Genomic DNA, 26,306 nt, shown 5'->3' with positions numbered 1-26,306 from the left:
GGCTCCTTTTAAGTTAGTTTGCATCAGATCATCCTCCTAGACTTTCCCGGGACTGGACTTCATCACCCTTTGCTCCCCACCCCGGAGGTTCAGGCCAGTTCACCTCATTTCTAGGTTTCCCCACTTACACCTCATCCCGGTTCTCTTACTGGTTCAGTGGTCCCCCTCGCTGGCTGGCCACATGCCCAGACAGGGAAGATGCTCGTGCTGAAAGTACTCAGCTATATCGAAAAAGAAGTTTGTTTTAAGAAAAAAAGAGGGAAAAGAAACACCACTTAGTTTTCATATCTTGAGTCAAATGGTTGAATGAAACGGGATACCTTTAGAACTGGAATCACTTGACAAATTAGGTTGAGTTAATCCCTTGCAGGTTCAAGGAAGAGAAACAGCCTGGGTATCTCAGTTAATGGCTGATTAACACCATCAAGACAAAGGACATTTCAGCACCCTCATGGCCAGTGTGCCGGAAAACCAAACATGACTCATTGCTGGTTAGGGCACCACAGTTGCTCTGACCACAGCTGGCAGTGGCCATGATGCTCGGTGACCAGTGGTGTCCCACCAGGCTCATGCCTCAGCCCCTCCGGCCATGTCCCTTTCCCCGCACTGACTCCTGGGTCCTCTCCCTTCTCTCTGCCTCCTGCTTTCTGCTTCCTGATGATGTGCGTTCTCCCTGGCTTCAAACTGAATATTACATTTGCTTCTATTAGTGGAATAGGGCTCTGAGGTCATCATTCGTTTTTTCTACTTCTCTCTATCTTCTAAATTTTATCAAGGGAGTGGACATTTTCATGTATTATACTTTATTAAAAAAACTGGAAAATGCCAGAGGTTGTTCACTCTAAAATATGGTCATTTTTTCTTTTTATATCAGATTCTGTCTACGTGACAGTTCTCAAACATTTTAAAAATTAATGATAGATTATAGATTTCATTGTTCTGTCTTCAACATTGTTAAGGAAGAAAGAGGAATCTGGCTGGCTTCATAGTGTTCAACCTTATTTACTGTCCTGTTTCAGGAATTATTTGTTCCTCCAAGTTCTGTGCCTTCCAGAACGTGCTGGACGAAGACCCTCCCTCTGTGACAGAGCCAGCCTCGAACAGGGGGTTGGGAACCTCACAGATCCAGAGCTCTGAAAAACCCCTCTTAGTGTCAACCTCCTGCTACTTTCAAGAATCCGTGATTTCCTTAGACATAATAGCAAGGGAGTGCGGCAGGAGATCAACTTCTTTTTTTTTTTTAATTTTATTTTATTGAAGTATGGTTTATTTACAATGTTGTGTTAATTTCTGCTGTACAGCATAGTGGTTCAGTTATACATATATATACATTCTTTTCCTTTATGGTTTATCCCAGGATCTTGAATATAGTTCCCTGTGCTATACGGTAGGACCTTGTTGTTTAAAAGAGATTGCCCACAGAAACATTTTATTGCTCCTGACATTTTCTTCTTAAAATCAACATTGGGATGCATTATATGTTGATGTGCTTAATCTGTCTGTTTTACTAAAATGAGAATGGGGTTTTGTTTACTATTGAGTGCCTGGCACATAGGAAACATCCAATACACATCTGTGGGGTGAATTAACAAGTGAATGTAGGTAGGCATCACCTAAGCATGCTTTCTCCACAAGACAGTATCAGTTCTGGGCTGGGGGAGGGGAACAAAAATATCTTACTCTTTTTATGTATAAAGCACAGGTATACATATAGTACATAAACATTTACAGTGTACCTGCCGCATTACAATTTCATGGTGGGGGGCAGTTAGGGAAAAAAGGGCCCTAGAAAGTTACTTAGATGGGGGGTGATAATGAAAAAATGCTTGAGAAAAACACTGAGACAGACATTGAGATGAATGTATTACAATAGCTTTCATTTTTGTTCATCCATAGATGTTTTCATACCACATATAGCATTGCTGTGGGACTAGGAACTTGATCAAAGTTTTTTACTGAAGTTTAGTACTATACTTTTCCTGTAAATATGGAGAAATAATTTTCATTTACAGGACAAATTAATCATGGACTTGATATAATTTGGGGGGAAGCAGCTTTATTTTTCTGTTACTATTTTTCTGTAACTAATTGTAACTAATATTACAATTTCTAAAGTATAATTAAAAAAATAAAAGATAGGTGTGTCTCTTTTGATTGAATATTTATAGCACTAGTCATATTTATTCTAAGTTCTTTTTTTCAGAGAATTAAGGAGGCAAAAGAAAAAGTTGCAACACTGTATGATGTTAAATCATACGTCTAGTTTTAACATCCTATGTTGATAAAGATTTAATTGTATAAATAATTATGTATTTAGTATTTATTTTTTGCTTAAACACTTCAGCTAAATTTTTGGCCGTTTAGAAATGTTATTACCAATACAATAAGTCCCCTACATATGAACATGTTCCATTCTGAGAGTGCGTTCTTAAGTCCAATTTGCTTGTAAGTCCAACAAAGTTAGCCTAGTTACCCAACTAACACAATCGGCTATATACCGCTGCTTTTACACTTGCTTCCGGACACCCTAGGCTTTAAATAAAGATACTTTACTACTGTACTCTATACTGTACTGTACAGTAAAGTACACAAAAGCACAACCACTTGTAGAAGATGCATGCATGTGACAATGTACGCCAGACCCGTGAACTAACTTAGGTGATTGGACATGTGAAGGCACGTTCGCATCTTTGAAAGTTCACAACTTGAAGGTTTGTATGTAGGGGACTTACTGGTATTTTAAGACATTACATCATCCGATAAGAAGTATTCACTGCTTCAGTTTTAAAGAGTGATATTAAAATAATGCCATGGCCCTATGTGTTATTGATTAGCAAAAAGCTACTAAACAGGTAATAGTGTTTTGCCTTATAAAGGGAAAGAATTTTAAGCCAAAGGTTAATCTTCTTTCTTATTTGACTTAGAAAGGCAAAGTTGAACCTTTGTGACAATTTTTTTTTTTCATTGACATATAGTTGGTTTATAACGTCGTGTTAGTTTCAGGTGTACAGCAAAGTGATTCAGTTTCAGATTCTTTTTCAGAATCTTTTCCCTTATAGGTTATTACAAGATATTGAGTAAAGTTCCCTGTGCTATAGAGTAGGTCCTTGTTGTTTGTCTGTTTTATATTCAGTAGTGCATATATGTTAATCCCAAATCTTCCCCTTATACATCCCTCTCACTGATCATTTCCCCATTCTTCAAAGTGTTCTGAGGACTACATGCAACTGACTGTGTTTTATATTGCAACCTACAATTTGGGAGTTAATCAAGAAAATATTGCGTTAATTAATTTCCTTAGCACTTCTTATCAGTACACGGGCAAACTGTCAAGCTCATTTGAAGGAAATATTTTTGTTTCAGCTACTTATCAGGCACTTCATTGATTTCAAAGTGTATTTTAGGGAATGGTGAAATATGATAATTGTAGTTCTGCTAGATTTCCTAAAGGCAGGAAAGTGGATTAGACCAAAGTGATGAACAAACCAACAAAGCAAAAGACAAGTTGTATGATACTAACTTTAATACATGCACACAGAAAGAATAGACTTTCAAAACAGAAACATACTGTCAGTTAGGCCATGTGATAGAAAATTGGTGCTAGTATCTTTCTATAATGCAAAATTTATTTAGAGTACTGTGTCCAAAACTTGTATGAATGAGCACACATGCATGTGTAAAATAAGCAGACTTCCTAAATATTGATAACTCTTAAATAAATAATCTGGCAATGGTAAACATAATTCTTAGAATATGTACTGGCTTGCTTGTGGTTTATACTTTTCATTACTGTGGTAGACAGAATAACAGCTCCTAAAAGATGTTTATGTTATACTCCATGGAATGTGTGAATATCTGGGGTTACACAGCAAAGGGGAATTAAGATTGCAGATGGAATTAAGGTTGCTAGTCAGCTGACCTGGAGATGGAGAGGTTATCCTAGATTATCCTGGATTATTCAGGCGGGCCCACCACAATCACAAGCATCCTTCAAAGTGGAGGAGGCACTAAGAAGAAATGGAGAGAGTCAGCGTAATACACTGTGAAGATTTGACCAGCCATGCTGGCTTGAAGATGGAAGGGGGCCTTGAACCAAGGAGGTGGGCAGTTGCTACACACTAGAAGGCAAGAAAACAAATTCTCCCCTAGATCTTCCAGAAAGGAATGCCAACACCAGTCCTGCCAACACATTGATTTCAGCCCAGTGAGACCTGTCAGACATCTAACCTACAGACGCAGGTGTTCTCATTGAATCTTTCAACAAGTATACGGGGCAAGGGTTGTGATTTTTATTTTACAAATGAAGAATTCAAGACTCAGAGATTTTTAGGTTGCTTGTCTAAATACTCAGAGCTAATGTCAGAGCAGCCCATGAACTCAGGCCTGTCTTGTAAAATCTGTCCTCTTTTCTCCTTCTACAATGGCTTCTCAGCCTACCAGGTACCCAAAACATCACTGGAAGTATTTGATACACGTGTGACTCTCTTTGAGACCAGAAGGTAGGTTTATTTGTTTATTGCTATTTATTTATTTTTAACATTCCCTGTTCATATAGTACTAGATCCAAGAGAATAAAAGAGTTGCTCAATATGTGAATATTAAAAAATATATATAAAAATAAGTCAATGAACAAGTTCTATTGCTGCTCCAAACAAAGAGGTATGATATTTCAGCCAGGGGATCTCATGTACTAAGGAGAACATAATTATTACATTCTATTAACCACCAGTTTTTCTCTGTGAACTCTCTCTGAAGTTTGCTAAGCAGAATTAGCTGTTGATTCAAGTATGCTCGGATAATATATTTTCGTACCCCTGAGAGAGTCTGGACTAGACTCAAGTGTGTCTCTCCATCTAGATTCTGAATTCCTCGAGGAGCTGGAACATGTCTTCCTTATTCCTGGGTACCAAGAACCTAGTACATGTGCTATGAACATCCTTATGACAGAGCCTCTGGGAGGTACTCTTTGCTCACAAGTACCAGAACCAATGCTGAATAACACAAGAAAGGGGGTTTAATGGAAAGATCCTGAGTGGCTCCTGGAATCAGACGAAGAGGTGAACAACCAGGTCACGAGAAGATGACCACCAGAGCAATTCATTTTTTTTTTTTTTTTAAATATTTTAAGCATGGAATTGGCTTCTTTTTTTTTTTTTTAATTTATTTATTTATGGCTGTGTTGGGTCTTCGTTTCTGTGCGAGGGCTTTCTCTAGTTGTGGCGAGTGGGGGCTGCTCCTCATCGCGGTGCGCGGGCCTCTCACTATCGTGGCCTCTCTTGTTGCGGAGCACAGGCTCCAGACGTGCAGGCTCAGTAGTTGTGGCTCATGGGCCTAGTTGCCCCGCAGCATGTGGGATCTTCCCAGACCAGGGCTCGAACCCGTGTCCCCTGCATTGGCAGGCAGATTCTCAACCACTGCGCCATCAGGGAAGCCCCCAGAGCAGTTCATTGGTCTCCTTGTAAAGGCTCTTTGACTCTCTTCGTTCAGTCACCTGGTGATTAACCGCCAGTTCCCTTCTTGCTCCAAGGTCTGTGCTCCGTATACAAACGCCCAGGAGAATCCGACTAGCCCAGCCTGGGCCATGAGCCGCCTCTGAGACCATGGGTTCTACCACACAGAAGGAGGAAGATATTGTTTCCCAAAGGAAAGTGGGAGGTACCAGAAGAAAGTGCCAAGAAATTGTGAATGGGCCAAAGTTATAGATGTCTTCTTCAAAAGTGCTTTGGAATAAGACAAATGGGTTCTAATCCTCCCTCTCCCATCCACTATTTGTGTGATTTTACTCTATTTGAAATTACTGTCTTTGCCTCTAAAATAAAAATTATAGTAGTTTCTTTCTTATAGTGTTGTTGTGAAGATTAAATGAGATAATACATACCTATGTCTTTGGCAAAGTGCCTGGCACAAAATGTGCAAGAACTGACATGTTTTAAAAAGAGAAGTGTCATACACCAAAACGTGGGGAATCATACCTACGGTGTTGAATTGGGAGAAGTAATTTCTCTTCGTTCTTTTCACTGCAGTGATTGGCCAGAGGAGATGGTTTTCAGTTGGTGTAAATAGCCAGCGTGGCCCAGTGGGGACAGATAAGAGGTTTCCTAGTAGCCCCAGGTGGCTGGGATTTCAGAACAGTACAACGGCCCATTGGTGGGCGAGAGATCAGATAGCATTGCTAACCCACAGGTTGGTAAATCTGCCCACAGATAAAATCGAGTTGATGGCTTTTACTTTTCATCAGTCTCTTTTTTTGTCACTCAGATTTGCTAGCTAAACACTGACCAGTTTCAACCTGCTTAACTTATGAAAATTGATAAGATCGCAGGTCATTTCTTCAATAGCGTCAGTCGTCTAATTTTCTTTTGCCATAAGCATTCGAGTCGTTTGAATACCATGTGGTTCTTGTCCTCGGCTTCCTTTTCTTTTCTTTTTTTTCTACTGCATTGTTGAAAAGCTAAAGCAAAAGCTTTTAGTTAGCTGATCTGATTCTGTAGAGTTGACAGTCTCATAAGGTTAGAATTGTTTTATTACAAAAGCAAACATTTGAAACCAGAGATATACAGCTAAGAATGTTTGACTGAGCAGGTGACTTCAAAGATCCATAACTAGATAGACTTCTAGAGATTTTTACGTTTTATGAAATGAAGTGGGACCTTTTTTTAAAAAAAAGAGTTCTTTAAAATGTTTCTTCTTTTCCCTGGTGATAAGATCGGTATTGCATATCAAAGAGCTTGATTTCAAATAGGCACAAATACACATCTACACCATCGCTTGTGTTTTATTTCCTTCATTCTTTTTGAAGGAGCAAATATTTTATGAGTCATAACAGATCAGTTCTCCGTGCTCCTGAACTGAATCAAGTAACCCAAATGGAAGGGGCGTTTCAATGAAAGGCTTGTGCAAGAGGCAAAAGTGCTTATTTCAAGACCACACCTCACTAACCATCCTCATTCTGTTGAAGCTTTTGTACCCAGGCGACAAACAGAACATGTTCTAGGAGTCTAACTTCTTAATTAGAGAAATGTCAGAGTGGGTACTTACCACAAGAGAAATAAAGTATTATTATTATGATGGGTTTTTTTTTTTTTTTTTTGCTAAAATACAAAGACTTACCTTTGATGAGCTCCAAGAATGAAACTCATTAGCTCCAACATAAAAACCAACACTCAAATGACAGAGGCAGTGAGAATATATTGCTAATGATCTCTCCACAGTTGATGGCCGGTTTTGTTTGTCCCCTACCGATTATGAGGGGCAGTGTGATATCATGTGACTTACAACACATGTGGCCAAAGCAATCCTTCCCCTGCAGTTAATGCTCACTTCACAGGGCTCCTTCAGCTACACTTCAGGCAAATATAAAGAAGCCTTTGTTCCATGACAGAGTTAACTTTTTCCTCTGACAACTTGAAGTAACAGAAACAACAGGATGTGGCAGCAGAAATGTATGGTTGAGACATGAAAGCAAAGTGAAGACATCCTTAGGTATGGCAAGATACGCCTCAGTAATTGGAGCAGCAGTTTTAGGAGGGCCAGCAGCACTTGTATCGAGAATCAAAAGATGATTTTGCTACAGGTACTGCTGTGCTGTTTGCATCCATCACTGTAAAAAAGCCATTCAGATTCATTGCAAGTTTCCACCTCTCCCTAAAATGTATGATGCCTGAGGTTAATAGCTGCCTCGTCAGTGTCTGAAAAAAGTTGGCATATTGCTATAAATTGCATATTTCTTACCAAAGTATTTAAATAGTGCTAAGGAACGTTTAATTGCAAGTAAAGGGAAAAAGCCACATTGGGAACATCTTTTTCCAAGAAAATGTCAAAAGCTAATTCGCTTAATTAAAAGTTTGAATTATAGCACCTAATTTTTTTTAATTGAATGAGAATATTATAATAATTAAAGACAAACAATGTTTCTGAGCAATTGAGGATTAACATTAATCTTAGAAATTCAATATCCCACAGCGGACTTGATCTATGTTTCTATATTTTTAGAATCTATGTCCTGTCTTTTTTGCGGAGGGGGGCATTTTCATTAGCGGATTTTACAGACTATGGCTATGTGTGTAGAAAATGACCTGAACTCCATTCTCATGGTTGATAGTTATGTGTTATCATCCTAAAAGCAATTCTTTATGGTATTCTATAGAACATGTTAGGAAACTTGGAGGTGATATGGCTATTCCCATGAACGGTCTAGAGTCTCTGTTATTTAAAATTCTTTCTGAGAAATCATTTGGTAGAATGATAGGCATTTAAAAGCATAGGGATTTAGTTAATCCTAAACGTAATTAATAGAGTTGCCAGGATTTGAAAAGGGAGCTCTATCCTGCATGAAGATGGTTTGGGGGGATGAGTTCTCTATTTCCATGGAGTGGTATACCAGTAGCCCTTTTAAGCTGACATTTGTAACCTAAAGTGGGAAGTGCCAGCCATCTTGATGTTGAATATGACTAAAATGTATGATTCTCTCATGCACTTGCCATTGAGACATTGTGTAAATTAATCCCTTTCGCAACTGTACAGGGAGAAGGCTTGGAGCGCCCAGGTAGAGACGTGATGCTCAGTGCAAAAAAACACTTCCCAGCAAACCACCTGGCTCTTACCGTCCCAATTTTTTCCAACTGGAAATGGGGAAAATAACCTTCATTTTGCTTCATAGGTTTGCTGGGTAAGATGTGCATTCCCATAAAAGGAAAATGCTAGGTCAATAAAAGGAACATGCGTTCGGCCCTGGAGTATACCAGCTCAGCCAAGTCCCTCCTGTTGGCTGGATGAGAGGTGTATTACACCCCAGCCTCTCAGCATGGGTTTCAGTTGTCTGACAACATCCTTATTAAGAGTGACAAGCCAAGCTGGTGGGGTCTAACTTCTACACTTGGAGGAGAGGTGTGCTAAGAATAGGTCTCAATGAAGCTTTCTAACCAGGAGAGCACAAAACATGGGGCAGGAAGGAGCTGACTTCTCAGGGGCTTTTAGGGGTAATCTCGTTAAGAAACAGAGGAAGATTATTTAAATGCCTCTTAAGCAGCAGTTCCTCCCTCTTGATATTTTCAAGGCCAGTAATCTGGTCTTTGTTTTATTTCAGGGCTGCCAGCCTGACTAGTGATAGGGTTGGCATGCAGCTGATGTTGGCAATGGGCTCACCGCCGTCAGATGCCAGCTTAACTGGATGCTCCCAGAAAAGCCAGAATCCTGTGTTTCCAATGCCAGCTCTGATTTGTATGAAACCAGCAGGTAATTTTCTTTGTTTGGAGGGATGATTTTTTTTTCCCCTTTCATGATTCACAGTTAATTTTCTGGCTGGAAACACTCTCTGGAAATACTGTGTCCATGATACATTGGTACATAAAATACCAGGTACATAGGAAGCAATCAGTAAAAAATGCATTTCATCAAGATTGTTTTGTGTGCGTGAGATATATCACCCATGTGGGTTCTGACCGATTTGCTTCCTGAAAAATTGAACCTGAAAGGCTTTATTGCAAGGGTTAATGCTTTTCTTACTATGCCAGTGAAATCGGAAAAGCTGTTTAAATGCTCAGTTACGACCTGAAGGTTTCTTTTTTCCCGATGCATTCTAATTTTGTACATAACCCCTATGATGCATGGCAATGAACATAAACTTGTATAATAAATTGAGAAGAATAATTTTTTTTAGATAGAAATGAGAAAGACACAGATTTGCCTTGAAACATGTTGACATGATTCACTGAGGTTTTGGCTTATGACTGCTTCCTTCTTAAGGAGCTAGTTAGCTGAAAAACCTCAAAGTATTCGTCTTTTTTTTTTTCCTTGCAGAGAAACCCTAAGCTGCAAAACATGCTAACTATAGAAAGCCATTCTCAAAATACACGGTCATTTTCTTGGTGGAAGCTTGGTGCTGGTGGAATGTGGATGGCTGTCCGTTATGCTAACATTTCGTCTAATCCCTTCAAAATTAAGTAAATTAAATGCTAATAAAACTCTTTTACTGAAGTGTCTACCAGCCCCGTGAAAGTCTCAGAGGGATACGTACAGCTGCATTTGGGGTTCCAATAGAGTGCAAGATTATTTTCTCAAGTTTCAAGCTTAAATAAGCTGAAGATTTTCCTGGTTCTGGGTTGAGGTGGGAGGTGGTGGTGTAAGGATTAATGAAGCCGTTTTTGAAAACCGTTGCTAATCAGACTGAAATGAATCGCACATTTATTGGAATGTTGGCCATCGCGGATACTTCACTGTGTTTGTGTGGAGCACATATAGCCTATTTGGTATCTTTCATAAACTTGTTTAAGTCAGTAGTAATTCCTTGTTAAATATCCAAATCTTTGGGGAATCAAGCTGTAATCCAAAATAAACTAACTTTGGAAAGTCATGTGTATCTGACTATTATGGACTCTCGTGAAATGGGTAGCAAGGTCATTCAAATTTCTATTTGACAATAGCCACTATAAAGTAACGGTTCCTTAGTGGCCAAGCTGATTTTAAATAAAAGCATCTGAGGTATTTTCTGGAGGTTTAGAATATTTGTTTTGAAATATTTGATACAAAATTGGTTTGGAGCAAACATAAGAGTGCCTACTACATGACAATAGAAAAGAATATTAGAAAAGGTTTGTGTGTTTATGAATTCGTTGCTTGTTTATGATATTTTCCAAGGCACCATCAAAATGTTCATGTTGTTACATGCAAAAAACTAACCCCAGTGACCAAATCGATTGTGTAGAAATAGCTTTCTATAGGTGTTCTTTAACAATACGTTTTTGGACAGCACTTTCTAAAAATTCTATTTCTATGATCAGAAATGGATATAAATGTCCAGAAAAATGAAATCCCTTGCTTGCCAATACTTCTGATCACTCAAAATATGATATGCTGGCTGATCACAGAAAATGTGGAATATATATAGTTACACAAGCTGAGTCTGTATTTTAACCAGAATGTGTGATTTTTGTAAGGAAGCTGGGGCAAAGTAAGTGGGGTAATTACACCCACCCAGCTCAGTTCTGCTCTGACTAAGGTTGTGTCCATTACAGAAAACACGTGTTATCTTCATTATGACAACGGTTACCCTGGTAAACAGTCAAATATGTTATCTTGGTCCATGGTTCTGCATATTGGTAGGACAATTTTTGTTAATGGCTGAAGTAGTTGGATTGTACACTGTTCTTTGGCTGTCAGTAGTTTTACACTGAATGGATTTGACTGCAGCAGAAACTGCTATTCAGCATTCTGGATTAGGAAGCAAGAAGGAACTGACATACTCAATCCTATTTAAGCAGAATAAGAGCAATACAAATAAACTCTAGAGCAATTTCATCAGTTGGCTGCCTAGAAATGATGATTATGCCTTGTGTTTTTAGTTGGAGATTCATGGATAAACCTCACACATTTGTTTAAAATTTGGGGGTGTGGTGGGTAAGGCAGAGTGGAATTTTGCTCAAGATAAAACTTGTACTTTGCTCTGTTGGGCAGGAATATATAAAGGCTCCCCCCAGGCCACCCCACCCTGCTTTTGTAGACATTCAGGATTTGATAAGGAAAATCAAATGAATTTTTGTTCATTGAAGAGACATGGTAATATGCAGCAAAACATATTGGAAACCCCCAGGTGGGAGATGCTTCACAACTCTGGTATGTATCATGACAACTTTGGGATTTTTTAAAACATAAGTTGTGGTGCAGAAATACCTCTGGAGAATCTAAAAGAAAACAAAATTATATTAAAAATATGTTCTTGAATCTCACAGCTATTGAGTTGCTACTGTAAATTCAAACAATCTACTGTGTTTAGGGTCCTTCACAGCATTATTAATGTCAATGTGTTATTTCCATATGACCAACCAGAAGGCATCCTCAATTTTAAAATTATTATTTTTTGTGGTTATTCATAAATATTTGTACAACGTTTAAATTGGAAAATGTTTTAGTCATTGGCAGACATTTGCATGTTTTCAAGAATGAGGTAATCCAATATTGCAAGTCATGTAAAAGCATTGATGTATAATAAGAAACAAGATATATCTCATCTTTCCTAGGACTCTATAAGGCAAAATGAATATCAACCATGCTTTGTATTTTTATTCATATTTAAAGAGGGCAATGATGACAGAGTTAATCTTTGGAGTTACCACAGATGTGATTTTGATGCCTGGCTTTTCTTTATGGTTTCCAGATACAGCTGATCCTTTAGGGAATGACTTTGCCCACGTTTTTTCAGGGAACATTCCCGTTTGGCTCTCTGCAACTTTATGAGGAGTGGTACCTGGACACAGTCTGTTCATATCACTGGCAATTGAATGGGTCTACTCTTGACTATTCATGCATTCGGTGGCTCATAAAAATCTTAGTTTTTAAAGAGTTTCTGAAGGTAATTTTAGACCCAATCCCCTCAGCAGGAATTCTCCTTTGCAACACTCCTGTGAAGTGCTGTGGATCAGATGGGGATGAAGCGGAGTAGAGCAAAGACAAAGTCATGCTCCAGAGAAGCAGAGGGTGGGTACTAACAAAGCACCACAATGAAGTAAAAGGTCTCAACATACAAGCTGTTGTGAGTTGAGTGGCCGATGGGAAATCAAGTTGGGGCCAACAAGAGCAGCCTTGATTTCAGGAGTTTGGGGCCAACAGATGAAACTAGATAAATTTGCCTTAAGTTCAGCATCTTTGGTCCTGAATGACTTTGAAAGAATGAGACAATGTTTTCCTGACCACACACTGAAATATTTAAAAAATATCACTCTGTATCTGACAGTAAATTCTGGAGCATGTCCAGTGATAAGAGAACATAACTTCAAGGTAGATATTTTGATTATTTTTAAAACTATATAACGACAATCCTATTTTAAATTGCATTTATTAAGAGCCTCTTATTTTGTCAGATTATTATAACTTGAGGAGAGAGTCCTGTTGCTTCAGATAGTGGCAATTTCTCAAATACTGTTACATCTGCACATGTGATTTATTAATAGATGCTTAAATTTATAATATTTACGAAGAATTCTTGAATTTAAAAAAATCACATATCTTCTGTGTGGCCTGAAAATATTAGCTGTTGGAAATTGTTTTGAAGGATTTTGAGATCTAGAGAAAGAAAGGGTCCAAGTTCTGGACATGCTTACAAGTGTCCAATGGATAGATGGTCAATCAAGAACTTGGTGAGGGTGTGTATGGGGGCTGTGGTTGGTGTAATCCTTGTGGCGAAAGTTAGTCCCAATGGGGCTGCCCTTTGTGTCTCTGCCCTTCATGTCTCTTTGGGAGTTGGGGTCTCCCTGATGGGAGAAAGGGCACAGTCGGCCCTGGAGGGCATCTGCTCCCATGTTCCACCTGGACCTCGTTGAGGGTCTGCTCCCTCCCAGCTTCAAGGCGATCCTGCTGCCTCCTTTGCCCCCACGCTTCTCTTCCTCCTCTTCTCTCTGGGCTACCATTATTTTTTTTTTTAAATAAATTTATTTATTTATTTATTTATTTATTTCTGGCTGTATTGGGTCTTCGTTTCTGTGCGAGGGCTTTCTCTAGTTGCGGCGAGCGGGGGCCACTCTTCATCGCGGTGCGTGGGCCTCTCACTATCGCGGCCTCTCGTTGCAGAGCACAGGCTCCAGACGCACAGGCTCAGTAGTTGTGGCGCACGGGCCCAGTTGCTCCGCGGCATGTGGAATCTTCCCAGACCAGGGCTCGAACCCGTGTCCCCTGAATTGGCAGGCGGACTCTCAACCACTACGCCACCAGGGAAGCCCTGGGCTACCATCATTAATTTAGTCTTAGGACTGAAGAAACAGGCTCTTCATGTATGTCTCTGAACCTTTCTGTCTAGAGCAGCTTTCACAGACTTCATCTCTGTGTCCACAAGGGAGGACCTGGCCCGTCAGTGAGAAGGGGTAATGAAGAGAAAGTCCTGCAGGAGATCCCTGAGATCCCTGAGGATGAGCATGAAGTCTGTTCGTCACCTAGGGTTCCCTCACATGTCCATTCATAGAAGAACATTCTTTCTCTGTCTTCTACATGAACCCACACTCACATATCCAAGTGATTGCCGTTTTTATGTTAAGATGACAGTATTTCTACTAATACGTGGAAACGTATCTGGACAAACGGAAGTGTGTCTAGCATTTCTTTTGACAGTATTCGTTTGCAGATGGCTTATTAGTGTGTTAGAGCCATTCTGTTTGGCAGCGATGTGTAGTGTCAGTGCTTCCTTTGAATTGTCAGGTTGTTTCGGAAGCTATATTAACTCGTTCAAACACAGAATCAGTAAGAAAGAACACAATTAACACAAATTGAGCACTTACTATGTGCTAAACACTGTGGAAAGTTCTCTTCCTGTATTAATCCTCACAACGGCCTTGTGTGGTCCTCATTCTACAGAGGAAAAACTGAGGCACAGATAGGATGAGAATCTTTCTCATACAGATTGTAGGTGACAGCGTTGGGATTTGAAGCTGTGAGGATTGGCTGTAAAGCTTACAGCCCTCACCAAATGCTGTGTTGCCTCTCACTAGTTTATCCATGGGCATCCCGATGGCCTAATGTCATGAACACTACTCAACTAGAGAGGGGACTAATGCTTTGTCTGCTCAGCGTCTCTCTTTCTTTGAGAATCACCTTCCTTTACTGAAGAACTGCCATTTCTCTAAACCTGCAAGGTCACTGAGAAATTTTCATGACAGTATGTATGGACCCTCTCTCTTACTACCCTCCTCCCTTCTGCCAGGGTTGGGAACCTGGCATAACTGGGTCAAATGCCATGCTTTCCTGAAAATTTTGGAGGTGGGAATGAGAATGAAGATGCATTCTTTCTCCTCCAGGCTGAAATGGGAACACACACAACTTCAAAGCTACGGGTGTCCCATTTTCTGCCACGTGGACCAGAGAAGTGAGGTACGTCAATTTGACGAGAGAGAAAAGATTGACCCAAAGCAAGGGATGAGAGAAGAGGTAGAAGGGAAGAGCCTAGACTGTCATTTTACACCCTATTCCAGATGTTCTGAAGACCTGACTGTGCTCCCTTCCTAGATTTCTGCCAGATATTCTTGTCACCTTTAACAAATATTCTCTTTGACTAAATTAAGTTGAAATGGTCTCAATTACTTTCAATCAAAAGAGTTCTAGCTAATGGGATACATATAAAATTATGGCAATATATCCATTGACTTGTTGATCATATATCCAGACAGTGTCCAGTCTTCAGTGCTGGGTGCTATTTGGGGTTGGGTATATTGTTGTGAACAAGATGGACAAGGTCTCTGCTCTCATGGAGTTTACACTCATGCCCAGAGAGCCCAAACAAGTCAAGGAATAAATAAAAAGAGAGCATTTCAGAGGGACAGTAAATAAATCAAACAGAGTGAGGTGATGAAGCCGTGAATGGCTAAGGCGAGGGTTGGCTTCATGGTCTTGGGATGGTGTCTCTGAAGAGCGGAATTTGGGGTTGAAGTATGAACAACCAGGAGGGAGTGTCCTTGCAAAGTCGGGTTTCTAGAACGTTCCATGCAAAAGAACAGTGAGTACTAAGTGTCTGAGGGGGGAGAATTTTGCCACATTCAAGGGACAGTTGGGTCTGGAGAGTCATGGAAGAGAAGGGGGTGGGATAGGGATTGTAGAGGTAGGTTTATGTCAGGCCCCGATGTCTCTTGTGTCTGCAGAAGAAGATAAACTGAGGAGGCCCGTTTTCTCCCCAGAGTTAGAAAGACAGGCTAAATTAAACCAACCAACCAACCCTCAGAAGCTTTCTCTGTGCTGGTGTATGTGACTAGAGAATGGAGAGAAACAGGTAAATAGTGAATGGCCCTGAAAAGGCCTCTTTTCCAGATGAGAATGAGAAATTAAGGGCAGAGTAGGGCTATATGGGTCATGGGAATACCAACTGGGGGCCTTTGGGCAAACCAGTACCATTTCATTAGTTCTTTTCTATAAGGGAGGAATTGGCTTCAAACAGCTGTGACTACCTTGAAACCAAAACTTTGAATTTTTTAACCAAATCGAAGGTGCCTCCTATAGCTCATCCTTCATCCCAACTTCATTCTCAGGACCTACATAGGTTGTTTGTTATATGATGTAGAGCGGTGGGTCTCCAATTTTAGCACAGCAGAATCACATGGATGGCATGTTAAAACCCAGGTTGCTGGGACCCACCTCCAGAACTTTTGATTCAATAGGTCTGGGTAGAAACTGAGAGTCTGCATTTCCCACAGGGTCCCAGGTGATGTTGCTGCTGCTGGTCTAGGGAACACACTTGGAGAACCAGTGATGTAGAGGAAAGCTTGGTGGGATTTATGTCAGAATCACCTGGGGGGTCCGGTCTGGGTGAAAGAATGCCTGGTAATATATTACCTGTTAGTAAATAATCATTCTAAATGCAACTCCTGATAGATTTAGTAATGCCAGCCCGTGCTACATTCAAGAGCGTCTTGGGCTGGAAGTGAATTATGAGAAGCTTGAAAGCTCTGCTCTTTGGAGAGTAAGTGTGTGATGGGAGAAGAAGGTGATGGGAGTTTCTCTGATACTGCTTTTTGGAAAAAATGTGTCAAATTTTAAGGAGCATCAATTTGACACGATTCAAAGCTTCGACTTCACTAAATCAAAATTTTCATTTTTAAGTCTGGAATTTATATACATTTTGATCTTAACCAAACGACTAAGCTTATAAACATATTTTTCTTTCCCCCCCACAATGGCAGCCTTTTAATCACTTTGTTTTTGTAAGAAGCTGTATGAAGTATTTTGCATGAATAATTATAGTTATGTAGACTCCACTGCAAATTTTTTGTACTAAGTAAAATGATTTTTACTGTAAGGACTTGAAAAATACTCGGCTAGCATACTAAATACTTTCATGTGTCGTAGTACAATAGCATATAGTTTTAAATTTGCAATTAATTCATAGGTGACAAGAATGCTATTCAGATTGCATTTTCCATTCTAATAGATTTATATTTAATATGAGTAACTGACATACACCAGGAATGAAAAAGCAAATTTTCTTTATGTATGATAATAGGTGCATCTCATGCAGGAGAAGCATTTAAAAAAAAAAGGAAAAAAGAGTCCAAACATTCCCTATTGTAGGATCACTTTCCAGTATACTTTATGTTTTATTAAGTAATGTATGAATATATGTATAATTTACTAAAAAGATATGTTTAGCTACTTACTTAGTTATTCTACTAAATATTTTACTAAATTCTTAGACATAGTATTTCATAAACAGGTTCTGGTTTTGCCATCTCATGTACATTGTTGAATTAAATTACTTAACTTACTGAATTAAATTATAGAAGGAAAATATGAATCATATTAGGGAGATGTCTGTTTTGCATTTGCCTCTTTCTCAGGTGGGAGTCCCATGTTTTTATTCTCACCTGTTCTCTCCTACCACTGGGACACACTGTACACTCAGGGTTGCAAACATGGTCGGATACCCTACTGCTCTGTAGTTGAGGCAGCCAGGGATATTGTTCTGAAGTGGATTCAGCCTTATTGTTCCACCTGGGCCACTGCTCATGTCTTGGTATAGATGCAGTCCTAGAGCTTCTGGTCAATTGGTGGCTGACCTTCCTTCCATGGTCCATTTTTCACAATGTGAAGTAATCATTGAGCTTCATATTTCTTCCCCTTATTGGCTAGTGAATACCATCTGGGACATTTTCTCAGGTATTATCACATCCTCAGGCAGCTTTCCTTACAACATAGGCAACTTGTTAAAAATAAGGTCCAGTACCTACTTTTTCACTGGACATGAACAGCCTCCTTGTTTTCATATAGAGGGTCTTGTGTTCTTATTGTTTAAAAGAGTTGCCCAGTTCTCCTTGGACCAGAACCAGTGTCTTCTTATTTTGCCCTACCTAAACCTAGGCATCTCTTATTTTATGTTAATATAGGATGAAGAACCTAATTTTGATTTACAAGTTAGACATGTCAGAAATCTGTTCTGTTAAACTCAATGTTTACCAAAAGTTGCAGTTCTTTTCTGCAGTTCTCTTTTCCACAGTCTTACTTTCTCAACACTGCTAAAGTCCCTTTTCTCTTACTCTTGGGCAGTTGTTGCCTTTCTCTTATCTTCGTTAAAAAATAAGTATAGTGAAAGAAAGCAAGAAAACAAAGGAAAGCAAATGTACTGAGTGTCTTATTACTTGGGCTTATTTAAAGGTCTCGTACTAAATTTCCCTTGAAAGGCTTTTCCTGATTGAATTCTAATTTCAGTTAGTATCTGTTTCCTAAAACTTCACAATGATATAATATTGATTTTGCTCCTTTGTTTTATTTCTACAGGAACTTATTTAATATAGAGAACAACATCAAGAAAACTTTCAAATCAATAGAGCTTTACCTACATGCAATAGTGCGTGTTTCTTATGAATGCATTAGAGCAAGTAAAAATTCATTTTTAACTCATTAAAAATTCCTAATTATAACCTAAGTGTTGCCTGGATGGGAAATATTGTGATTTATTTTTTGGTTTATAGATTTAAAATCTTTGTTCAGTATGAGGCTTTGAATGGATTTAAGTAAAATTCTAGTTTGTAACTTATTTACATTTTTATATTTATTGTAAATCTCAAAGCAGGAGAAAAAAACCCAGGTTTGAGTTAATTTATTTCACATTTTAGTTCTATGATAAGGGTTTAGTTAAAAAAAAATTAATTCTTTTCTGAGTATTAAACATTGATTTGGTAAGTGAAATAAGTCAGAGAAAGACAAATATATGATATCACTTATTTGGGTAATCTAAAAAAGTGATACAAATGAACTTATTTACAAAAGAGAAATAGACCCAGAGACACAGAAAGCAAACTTATGGTTACCATGGGGAAGGGGGGGAGGGATAAATTAGGAGTTTGTAATTAAAGGATACACACTACTATATATAAAATAGGTAAACAACAAGGACCTACTGTATAGCACAGGAGCTATATTCAATATTTTGTAATAACCTATAATGGAAAAGAATCTGAAAAAGAATATACATGTATATATAACTGAATCACTTTGCTGTACACTGGAAACTAACACAACATTGTAAATTAACTATACCTCAATAAAAAAACAAAGAACAAAAACCCTACAAAACATTGATCTGATTCTTTCATATTATTGATCCAAAGCACATGGAAGAAGTAGAAGCACTTACACCTGAGATGATGCAATGTAGGTTAGGATTATTCTATGACATTCTTGATATTGGAAGACTGAGACTTTTCCAACTTTAAATCTATGTTATCCTGGAATTCTTCACTATAGCAAGTTTCATTCATCATATTCATTAGTAGCTGATTATAGTTGGAAAAAACCAGAAAATTTTGTTTTTATCTGAAGTACATTAGAAAAATAAAGATTCAAAGAGAAATCCATTTCAACTTTTTACTTTTAATAATGTAATTTTTAGCTTATGAAAGACCAGTAGTTATTTTCCCCTAAATAATTATCATTTGTTGAGTCTACTCATGAAAAAATAAGTTAAGAAAGGTGATCTTTATTTTTACCTTCTCTCCTCTTGAGACAGAAAATCTTTTCAAGATTTCACACCATGGCAACTCAGAATATATAAGGTCTATTACATCCCTTTGTAATGTATTTTGGGTCATTTTGGAGCTTAAGCCATACAAGAGAGCTGGCACCTTGCAAGGTTCTCTGGAAGCAAAGGTATTAATTGTCTGTTACAGATGGATTTATTCCTAGATTTTAATTAAATGTGTTATTCTTTAAAAAAAATGAATGCATACAATTTTATAGCTTGCCTGCTGGCATCTCCAAAGAGCCTGGGGTGAGCCCTAAGAGCTGGGGCTTTCACGGTGACCTGGACGATGGTATGGGCAGAGGTGGGTTATCATTGATATTCTTGCGTAGTTAGGCAAAGAGGAAATGACCTTGGTTTCTGTATGAAGCTTTTGTAAGTCAGCTGAGCCCCAAATCATAGATTCTAGGCTGCACTCTCTAGGTTGAGAGTTTAGACAATAGATGAGCCTTGACTCACTGTTGATATTAAATTATTTTCTTGTCTGTTTAAAAAAACTTTTTCCTACTGAAATAGAAACCTGTTTTGAAGTATGGAAAGATTTGGTAAACCTTGATATCTTAGCCCTGACCATCCCTCTCTCCTTTTCCTAGGTAACAATAATAGCTATAGGATAAAATAATTTGATGTGAATACAAAACTTTCTTATAATGAGCTTATAGAAAATCTCCTATGTCTGTGTAATAACACATATTGACAATGATTAATGTATTATAATATAAAAAGGTAGAAACCTCCTGCCAGATAAACTAATCAGGCGAAACACATTTTTGACTTCTTGACTCTCCCTTTAAATGCAATGGGACTTTGAAAGAGTAAATATTATATAAGCTCTACAGTCACACCATTAGCACAATTGGGGGCAGACTCTGTGGAATGCACTGGGTCCAGTGGAAAGTAGCGTAAACCCTCTCTTAAATTGCAGAGCATTGAGAACTCGTTATTCCAGTCAAATCATCTCATTCGACTTAGCAGAGTCTCAGACATTTGAATAAGTTGCTGTAGTTTATTAAACCAAATGAGTTGCCACAGGATGTTAAGACTCAGAGATTGTGGGCAGATAGCAAGTCTCAAGGTGTGTACTTTTCTCTTTCCTGTGGACGTGTCCTGTCAGAATCACGATACCATTCGCCATGCGGGAAGTTCCAATTGATTTTCCTCCCCATCGAATGGAATTTCTGGAAAACTGTGTCAACTGAAGCATACAGCTAGGAGCTTATGTTTTTCCCCACCCTCTCCCTGTCATGTTAAATTCCTAGATAGACATTAACTCTGCCCTTGGTACCAGGGCTGATGGAGCTCTGTGTGGGAGGTTTTTTTTTTTTTTTTTTTTTTCCTTTTAAGAAGTGTCTTGAATTCTGAGACAAATGTACATTTTTTTCCTCAGATCAATTCTTGGCCTCACTTTGTAATTTTCCTCCTGTTTGTGTATCACTTTGTTTAATGGTGGACTTTCCATGGCGTCTTATATGGTAACTTCAGTGCTTTAGGACAAGTTAGAACAGTATTCAGCTTGTACGGGTCTTTATAATTTTTAATGGGCCAGACTGGTGAATAGTCATAAGACTTAGTAAAACAACTGGCAGGAAAAATTAGGATTTCTCAGGGAGATTAATGACTTTTAGGATTTTTCTTTAGATGGTCCTGCCACTGGGCCTCTGGCCTTAATCAAAACCAAGTGAAAACTTTGAGCCAATGTCTAGAGTCAGTGCCTTTATAATGTGGTTGGAAAAATTCTAACAGTTTTGAGTTTCTGCTGCTTCTCATGATTGATGTGTTAATTCATTCATTCATGTAATCAACACACCTACAGTGTGCCTGGAAAAATAAAACCCGAATGGTCCTCTAGCATTTCTTAGCTGGAAAGGAGTGACAGATGTGTAAACGCCTGGCCATGACACAATATAACAAGTGAAGACAAAGCACCAGGGTGGTTCCATTGGGGTTGGTCTTGGAGAGAAGAGAGGGCTTTACTGGGCGGGAGGTTCCTGGAGGATCAATAGGAGTTGCCCATGTTCATTGAGCAGGAGAGTGCATTTCAAATAAAGAGAAGTCTTTGAAAACAGATGAAAGCAGGAAGCAGCCTGATGTGCTTACAAACGATTAATGGCTTGATGTGGCTGGAGTGTGGAATGCAGGGGTCAGGGAGCTTGCGAAGTGGACAGTGGGAGCTGAACCCAGAGAAAGATGGAGGCCGTATTATCACAAGCATCGCACACTGGGGTCAGCTCTTTGGAGCGCTGGAACCACTGAAGGGTATTAAAGCAGATTGTGACATGCCAAGAGTTTTGGTTTTGAAAAATGGCTTCAGCAACAGAGAGGAGAGTGAACGAGAGGGCCTCGGGCTAGAGGCAGAGAGGTAAGTTAGGAGGAAAATGAAAAGATCTGGGAAAAAACGAGGCTACAGCGCGGCCGGCGCCCCTAAAACCTCCTGCTCCTGTGGCAGAACATTCTTGCTTGTGAAGTGGAAATGGGAACCATGACTCACGGGAGAGAGTGAGCCTGAAACGTTTGGGAGTCTTTGAAGGTTGAGAAGCTGCCTTTCACCTCTTTGGAGTGGACGCAATTTGGTGCAAAGGGAGACTGAAAAGGCATGTTGAATTATTAACACCGTTTGGAGTGGTCAGTCAAACTAAGCCACATCATGTATCAAGCTTCTGACAGAGGAGGTCTTAGAAACACGAACATTGATCCTGAAGGCATGAAGGATAATGAACCATTAGAGGAACACGACGTTGGTAAAGTTAATTAGGATGGTGGATTTGAAAGGACTTTGTAAACTGTAAAGCAGTGTACAAGTATTAGATGTCGCTGTTATCTTCCATATGCTAATAGAATCCGGTGTCAGCGCCAGTCAGGAGGGACAAATGGATTTGTCCTGTTCCATAGTCATAGAATTAAACCTGAACCAAGTCATAAGCTCATGAATGCATTATTGCAAAGCATGTGTCTTACCAATAATATGGCATAAGCTTCACCTCTGTGTGTAAAGAATATTGTACAAGTAACCCTGGATATTCTGGTAAATTTTCCTTCAGTTTAACCAACTTTTCTAGAGCTCCTACTATGTCTGGTGTAGAGAATCCAATAGTAAACAAGACCCAGCCCCTGCCTGTACGAAATCACAGGTTAGTGAGAATTTCAAGTACAATCTCCCCAAGGGGAAACACGTGGGGAGGGCTAACTGCAGGGCACCTGGGGAGTCCGTAGCTGGTCTTAAGGGTCCAAGAAGGAAGTCACATCTAAGCCCAGATCTGAAGAGAGACAGGAGTTAGCTAAGGGAAAGAAGTCCATTGGGAGCAGAGGAGAAACCTTGCGATTTCTGGAGGTGGGAGAGAATGTTTGTATGTTGGGAGGACAGTACCGCAGGACGAGATTATCAGGGAGGAAGAGAACTAGTGCATAGAATGGTCACCGAGCGCAATGAGGGCCGTGGTTTAGAGGAAGCCCAGACCACACAAGGGAGAGTTACCTAGGACGTGACAGTGTCCTGTGCACGCTACGGTGGAGAGGCATATGAGTGGGTGGGATGCAGCGGTATTTGGGAGGTCGCAATGGCAAGACTTGGCAATGGACTGGATGTGGGGGCGGAGAGCCAGGGAAGGTCAAGTCAGAGGTGCTGGTTCTGGCTTGTGCAGCTGTGGTGCAACGGATGTGCAATTAACCATGGTGTTAATCTCCTATAAAATCATAGCTTCGTACTACGTTTCATTTCACACTTTCCTAGGAGATTTATTTATTTTTGCTATACAGTGATGTAATAAAATACCCCAACTTGCTCTTTCACGGAGGAGGAGAACTACGGGGGTTGGGGGAAGAGCAGGTGTGGAGAGAGGATGAAGGTTTCAATTGCTGAGCTGGAGGTGCTGGTGAGATAGTCTCTGATGGGTAGTGTGGACTCTGGGACCAGAGAAAGAGAGAGATTGAGAGAGAGAGAGAGAGAGAGAGAGAGAGAGAGAGAGAGAGAAGGAGGCAGGGGGTGGGGTAGGGTGGAGACAGTGGGTTGGGGGCTCTGAACGGGACATACAATGGATGGTAATTGAGCCTATAAGATCAGATAAGATCCATCTCATATACAGATCCCCATCAAACCAATATTGATGATTAATATAGATAATTCCATACCAAACCAGGATTACATAAACAAATTGAAGGGAGTTAAATTTTTGAAGATTGAAACTCGTATGAGGAAACTTCAGGCTCTTCGGATCCTCTGTCACGATAACACTAATCATTTGAATCTCTTAAAAAATTAAGTCCTTTGATATTATTAACTAATAACATTTGACTTTCCCATCAGAGAGTGTATCTCGCTGGCAAATCTTTAGTTATTTTTTTGCAATGCCCTGGTGCTAAAATATACCTGTCTGTGATGGGTCGATACTGGTCTTTGCATTTAGAAAATGCTTCAATGTTCTAAGAATGCTCATCTTGTGAAACTAGTTTTCTCATATTTCCCCATAAATGGTCCATTGTCAGTGGAAGGAGGTTTCCTTTTCTGATGGAAAAAATTTCGATGTATTTGAAAATACACTATTTTCTATCTCTACACTCAAGTTTTTCTTTCTCATAAAACATATACAAGTACAGAAAACTTATACTAAAACTTTCACAATTCTATGTTTTAATTATAATCTAAAATTTATTTTAGTCATTTGCCTTACAAAATAATATGTGCTCATTTTAGGGACTTCACAAGCTGTTGTAGGTGTAAATTGAAACAAATTATCTCCTTCTTTCCTTTTCCAGTGTTAACCCCTCGTAGTAACTTGGTAACAATTGCCGTGTACTTTTCTTCCTTTGCGTACTAAGTTATGTACAAACATGTCCAAATATTTTTTGTTTTTTGGTTTTACAAAGCATTCTGTATATGACATTCTAAAATTAGTAGGTTTTCCCGAACAATTTTATCATGGAGTCCTTCCAAGTAAGTATGCATCAATCTATCTTAATCTTTGAAGGTCCCAAAAGCATTTCAGACGTATGCGTCATAATTTAAACAATATAACCTGACTGATGGCTCTTCAGGTTGTTCCTGGTTTGCAATCATTACCAACAGTGCTGAAAGGAGCAAACTTATTCATGTAAATTCATGGGCTGGGACTTTTGTTTTTAAAGGGAAAAATAAGCAAATAAACAAGAAAAAGATGAATGATTCCACATACATCTAGGTAAAAGGCTAGGATTTGTTATAGCAAAAGAACTGCAAAGGATCAACACGTGTATGATGACATTCATGTCATTAGTAGTTAGGGAAATGCACATGCAAACAAAAAACATAAAAAAAATGAAAATGAAAAACCAAAATACCAATTTTCACCCATTGTGTTGGCAGAAGTTAAAAATAGTTATAACATCCAGTGGTGGCAAAAATGTGGGGAAAAGAGCTCTTAAACATTATTATCTTACATTTTTGAGAAAGACTTTATCAGTGTTTCATAAAATTAAATATGTACAAACCCTTTGATTCAACAATCTGACTCCTAGGAATTAAATTGGGCTATTTTTAGAGAATACCTAGAAACAATTGAGAAATGAGTGATGTGGTAAAAAATGTTCCCAAATATTTTTATCGATAAGAATAAAGCAAATACAAGAAGCAATTGTAGGGCAACCGGGATGGGAAGCAATGAGCAATTCCCTCCACATACTAACATTTATCTTACCCTGCATATATTTTCTCACGATATTTAATGGCTCCTTTTGTAAAAAATCATATGTACCGGTGTTTTCTAATCTGCTCAAAATGCATGCATGAAGGGCATAAATAATTTTTAAGCCAATGAATTAAGTCTTACTTGAAGTTTAGAGACACATGAATCCTGTCCGGTTGTTCATGAGATGCGTGAGGCCTCATTGTAGCGGCTCTGGTTCTCCAGACAGAAGGAGGGGCTGGTCCTCTATGCCCAGCATGTGGCTCTGAGTTTACCTGTAATCTGAGTCTCAAATAGGACACGGCTTGATGTGAGAGGGAAGGGGCAGATCGGGAGCTCAGAGCACCGAGAGCATTAGGAAAGGTTGGACCCTATTGTGATTGGTATTGTACAGACGCATCCCGGTTTGCAAAACCAGTAGGAGGCAGACCTAAGCTCTCAGTGCAAGGGTCTCATTGCAGACTCTGGAACGTAACTATTGTGCCCTTGGAAATCACCCAGGACTTCTTAAACATAGACCTTTGCTTCTGGGCGCCATCTCTGTAAAGCCTTCCCAGGCCTCCTTCCTCTCTGACTTTACACAGAAGGAACCCCTGTCTGCTTGAGCCCCACTGTGATGGCTCCATTATTTCATTCATGAAAGTACCTTGCGGGCTGTGCCCCATTGCACTTTGTGAGCCTCAAATGAAATTAGGAATGGAAGAGGACTTTGGAAACCCTCATGTGCCAACTAGATAGGAATTATTTGCGGTAACGTCCTCTTTTGGGAAGGAGATTGGTTTCTTCGTCACTGTCCTCTCTGTCACTTTCTATTCTTCTGCTTGAGATCCTCCCTGAAGTCCACAGCATTTCTATGACTCTGCTCTTTTCACTCATATTTCTAAATAAGTTCTCAAGTCTTGCTTGCTTGGAGGTTTGCTAAGTATTTTTAGAGAGACGTTAAGATAATGTTTGTGAGAAATTTCAGAAGCCTTGAAGTCTGGTGGTGGTAGGCACCTCTGGTTTCCCTGGGAATGGAACTGGAGCCAGCGGACATGATTCTGATTGTCTTCACTGATCCAGCCATCATTCCAGCCCCTTCCAACCAATTACTCTCTCTTGTGTATGCTGGGACTAGCTCTCTGGATTTTGCAACCTTAGGATACCTCCTCTACATCCCATTTGCCCTC

This window comes from Balaenoptera ricei, chromosome 18, assembly GCF_028023285.1.
Source record: "Balaenoptera ricei isolate mBalRic1 chromosome 18, mBalRic1.hap2, whole genome shotgun sequence".
NCBI lineage: Eukaryota > Metazoa > Chordata > Mammalia > Artiodactyla > Balaenopteridae > Balaenoptera > Balaenoptera ricei.
This window is presented reverse-complemented; position numbering follows the sequence as displayed.